The sequence below is a fragment of the Hyposmocoma kahamanoa genome, unplaced genomic scaffold, assembly GCF_003589595.1.
Source record: "Hyposmocoma kahamanoa isolate Upper Pololo Valley unplaced genomic scaffold, ASM358959v1 78, whole genome shotgun sequence".
NCBI lineage: Eukaryota > Metazoa > Arthropoda > Insecta > Lepidoptera > Cosmopterigidae > Hyposmocoma > Hyposmocoma kahamanoa.
In genome coordinates this window covers 5,568,385-5,573,116 of record NW_020653945.1, presented here as the reverse complement: position 1 = coordinate 5,573,116, position 4,732 = coordinate 5,568,385, and positions in this window count along the sequence as shown.

The window sequence follows — 4,732 nt, the reverse complement described above, 5'->3', positions numbered from 1 at the left end:
GCGGGGCGAAAGAACAGCTGACTACAATTGAAATGCCACTGTAAAAACATGATTTGAATATGTTGATAACACGTTAATATTAAGTAACAAAATCTTTAAATACCTAGAAAAATCGAATTATTTCTAACAATATTATTTTATACCATACCTAGGTACGTACTTATTTACATACAATTTAAAGGATATTTATTTACTTATTAAGCCCGTAGTTACGCACGCCTTCATCGTATACACATTCTACATAATTTTGTATTAATACATTTATTTACGACAATTTTACAATAGTGGATACTTTTTTAATTGGTACTTACCTACTGTGCAATTCATACACGTTTTAATGAATTTCCTACGAATTGTAATTCACTGTTGTACAATGTACGAAATATTGACTTGTTTACGATAATTTTGAATAATAAGTACAATCACTACACGCACTGCTGGCACATTTCACACATTTACAGGTAAGGTTCAAAATGCCGACCTCCATGCAATATGCATATTTCCGTGCGTCGGTACAGAGACTGCTCTACTCTTTGAAGCATCTGCCGAGTGATTTGACTAAACGCCATTTCGATCCGCTGCCTCATTTCTTCTGCGCTTTCACAGGACTCCGCATAAACAATATTTTTATATGACCCCACAAAAAAAATCGAGCGGTGTCAAGTCTGGGGACCACGCTGGCCAGGGTACAGGACCTCCCCGCCCAATCCACTGCGGGAGGCGGTCGTTCAGATGGGAACGTACATTTCGAGCAAAATGTGCGGGTGCTCCATCGTGCTAGAAAGTCATCCCGTGTTCCATCACGAGTCTCACGTATTGTGTCACTGGCAGGGCCATCAGAACGTCACCCAAGTCTTCTGTTAGGAATCTTAAATAATTGGCCCCATTCAGACTTGCCGGCAAAAACACTGGACCGATGACGGCACAACCTATTATACCAGCCCACACGTTAATCCGCCACTGGTGTTGAAAATTTGATTCCCTTGATACGCGGGGATTCAAATGAGTCCAAAAATGTTCATTATGCATATTGATAATGCCCGCACGCGTAAATGACGCCTCGTCTGTCCACAGTACCGACGAAGCGAAGTCGGGAGACCTCCCAACCTGGTCGCGGTACCAGCGGCAAAATGCCAAACGTAGATCATAGTCCGCTTGTAACAGCTCCTGCGTTCTTTGAAAATGGTATGGGTGCTGGCCATCATCCCGTAGCACACGCCACACACTCATATGGTTCACACCACCAAAGGCTGCCGCAGCACTACGAGTACTTGTCTTTGGATTGCCGAGAAAATGTTCCAAAACATCTGCCTCGAATTCTGGGTCTCGTGAACTCGGCCGGCCTTCAGAACTGGAACCACGGAACGATCCACTATTATGAAGTCTCATAACCATCTTCCTGAAGCATTCCACAGCAGGAAATGGTCGACGTCGATTTTCTGGGACGCCATCAATAAACTTTGCCCAATAAATTTGGCGAGGCTGGCGCAAGCTCCCATCGGCTGCGCCTACGCACAACATCATCTCTTAGTAATCACTATTGCTTAAGCGTGACATAGTTTAAATAAACACAAAAACAAGACACAAACAAAACGATGACACCTATTTAGTCCTCACAACGCAAACGGCAATTACAGACTGTTAGACTGTTACAAAAAATTAAAAAATAGCACCTCTGCCTCAGCGGCGGCACATCAAAGGACGCCGACTGAAACGCAAATTTTGGAATATAGGGTAACGTTTTCATAATGTACCTACAGGGTGAAATTAAAATTATTACCATCCTTTTGAAATAAGACCCTTCTCCTGATACAAATTACATCATTACATACACATTAAACGAATACCTATATCCTACGTCTACGACCTTCAACGTTGCACTGCATACGCCTTTGTTTGTAAACAAGCTCTGACCATCACCCGTACCACTTCCACATAATGCAAGAACTGACTGAGTGATTACGGATATACTGCACTAAGGAGGCAGTCACCCATCGGAAACTCACGACGTCCGAAACGAAAGCCTAACACACTAACCACTACACCATGGAGGCAGTCGACTATAGGAATCAAATCCACGACCTCCGAAACGAAAGCCTAACACTCTAACCACTACACCATGGAGGCAGTCGACTATAGGAATCAAATCCACGACCTCCGAAAACAAAGCCTAACACTAACCACTACACCATGGAGGCAGTCGACTATGGGAATCAAATCCACAACCGCCGAAACGAAAGCCTAACACTCTAACCACTACACCATAGAGGCAGTCGACTATGGGAATCAAATCCACGACTTCCGAAAAGAAAGCCTAACGCTCTAACCACTAGACTATGGAGGCAGTCGACTATGGGAATCAAATCTACGACATCCGCAAAGAAAACCTAACACTCTAACAACTACCCCATAGAGCCAGTCAACTATGAGAATCGAATCCACGACCTCCGAAACGAGTCTAACATTAACCACTAATCCACATCACCATGTATAAAATCAAATGCTGGCGGCGAAAATCAAAGGTGATATTTTTGCCGCCAAAGTTGCCGCCAAAGGCTTGCGACTTCGCTACGATTACGTATCGCGTACGCAAGGCGACTAATCTTGATACTTTGTTTATTTAGGTAAGATTTTTTATGGTTTTACACTATTGCTAATTTAAACTATTCTAAAATATTTCTTTAGATGAGTAGATATTATTAGGAAGTAAGAACCTTAATAGGTTCAACGGATATTAATTATTTCAATTTCACCATGTAATAAACCCATACCCAGAAAGTTGTCGTGTGTAGATAAGTCAAATTAAGCGTAAGCCTGTTGTTAGAAACGTGCGCTCAGCAATAGACGTATGTAAGTTAGTAAAGTACTATTTTTTGCACAAGGTTTAGTCCACTGCACTTGCATAGTAAGTACTGGTTGGAAACTTGACATTCTCGCATCTTTGAAGATTTCGGCAATTATCTCCGAAATCCAAGTTTTCTCACGATATTTTCATTTCCAAGCAAGTGATGAAAATTTATTTTATTTTTATTTTTTATTTATGGCACAATGTACAGACATCAGATACAGAAAGTGAGGAAAATAAAAACACTTAAAAATTAATACAACAGGCATATCTGTGCCCAATTATTACTGTGCTCAACATTCATTTTAAAACATTTAGATATACTTAAACAGACACTAAATCAATCATAAAAAAAAAATTAAATTAAATTAAAATTACAATAATTAATTCGTGGTCAACGATCAAAACTAATTTCTTGACGTTTACCGACCTTCAGGTTGCACCTTTACAATGAAAGTGTCCCAATACAAAATTTCAACTTTTTGGGAATAAAAAAGAAAATAAGATTTCAAGTTTTTTCATATTTTCATATTATTTTATTTATTACCTACTCTTGAAGTACTAAAGGTGATGGCCTTATTAGTCTTTGAAAATAATGAGGAAAAATGGAACTTTACAACTGAAAATTGTTTCTGATCATTTTAATGTTCAACAATTTAAAAACATAATTTACAAAAACTAGTCGCCAATAGGTCTTTTTTTTAACGATTTTTTGTTATCATTTAACGTAGGTATTAAGAATTAAGTCTTTTTAATGTTCATCAGCTAAGCAAGATGTCATAACCCTTGATATTGTTTTGTGGTCCCTGTTTCACAATTAAAAAAGAAGAAAGTCCACGTAGTAAGTCCCTTTAAAAAGTAAGTTACTAAAAAAATTTTATTTTTTAAATATTAAGCGACGGGTCGAACAAGTCGTGTACCCGGTGGAAAGCGTCACGCCTGTCCATAACAGTAGCACTGCCGCTCGAAGGCTACTGCTACGGCGTCCATCTCTCTGAGACATAGTTGACAAGTCCCATGTGCCTGTAATTTCACCAGCACCCTTACCCTTCAAAACTGTAACACGGTAATGTGGCAGTACTACCCTGGACGAACTCACAAGGAGCTCTACTGCTACTAGTGACTTTTGAATATGATTTTCGGAACGAAAATGGCTCAAATGCTAATCCGTCAGTGGCAGCGTGTTGTCTTTGCAAATGCAGATTCAACAATAAATGCGGCGTTAATATTTCGACGCGGGAGTAGAATTTTTAAACTGAAAGAACAAAATGAAAGGGACCTTTATGAATCAGTGCTATTCGAGCTTTAATTGCACAATTTCATCTTCACCACAGTGTGACTAATGTAACAAAATATTTTTTTAAGATGGTTTTACGGTATAAACTCATTTTTTAATTTTTTGATTTGGGTCGCTTTCATTGTAAGGGTGCGAAGTATTAGTCGGATAATTGCGTCATATTGCGTCATGCGTTAGAAGAAACATACCGACGCCGCCATGCGTTAGAACAGTACCGACGGATAGAAAGAGACAAATTTCATTCATTAAAATACAATAGATGAATGCGTATGGTAAAAAGAAACAGAGATAACTTTAAATATGTGTTTTTTAGAGGACATTAGTTTTATTAATGGATATTAAATGGAAATTTGTGTATTTTGTATGTTTGAAGATATGAAGTTAACGAAACCATATTACGTTATTATGTACTAAGTTTTAAATAATAGTTTTATTATGAACTAGTGTATTTTGGCAAAGTAATCGATAATATTTATTTTTCATTAAATGTTCACACGCATATTACATGAATAAAATAATAATAAATTTAGTAAATTATAACATAGTAATAAGAATATGGCATTAAGTACTTTATCATTTACAATAACATG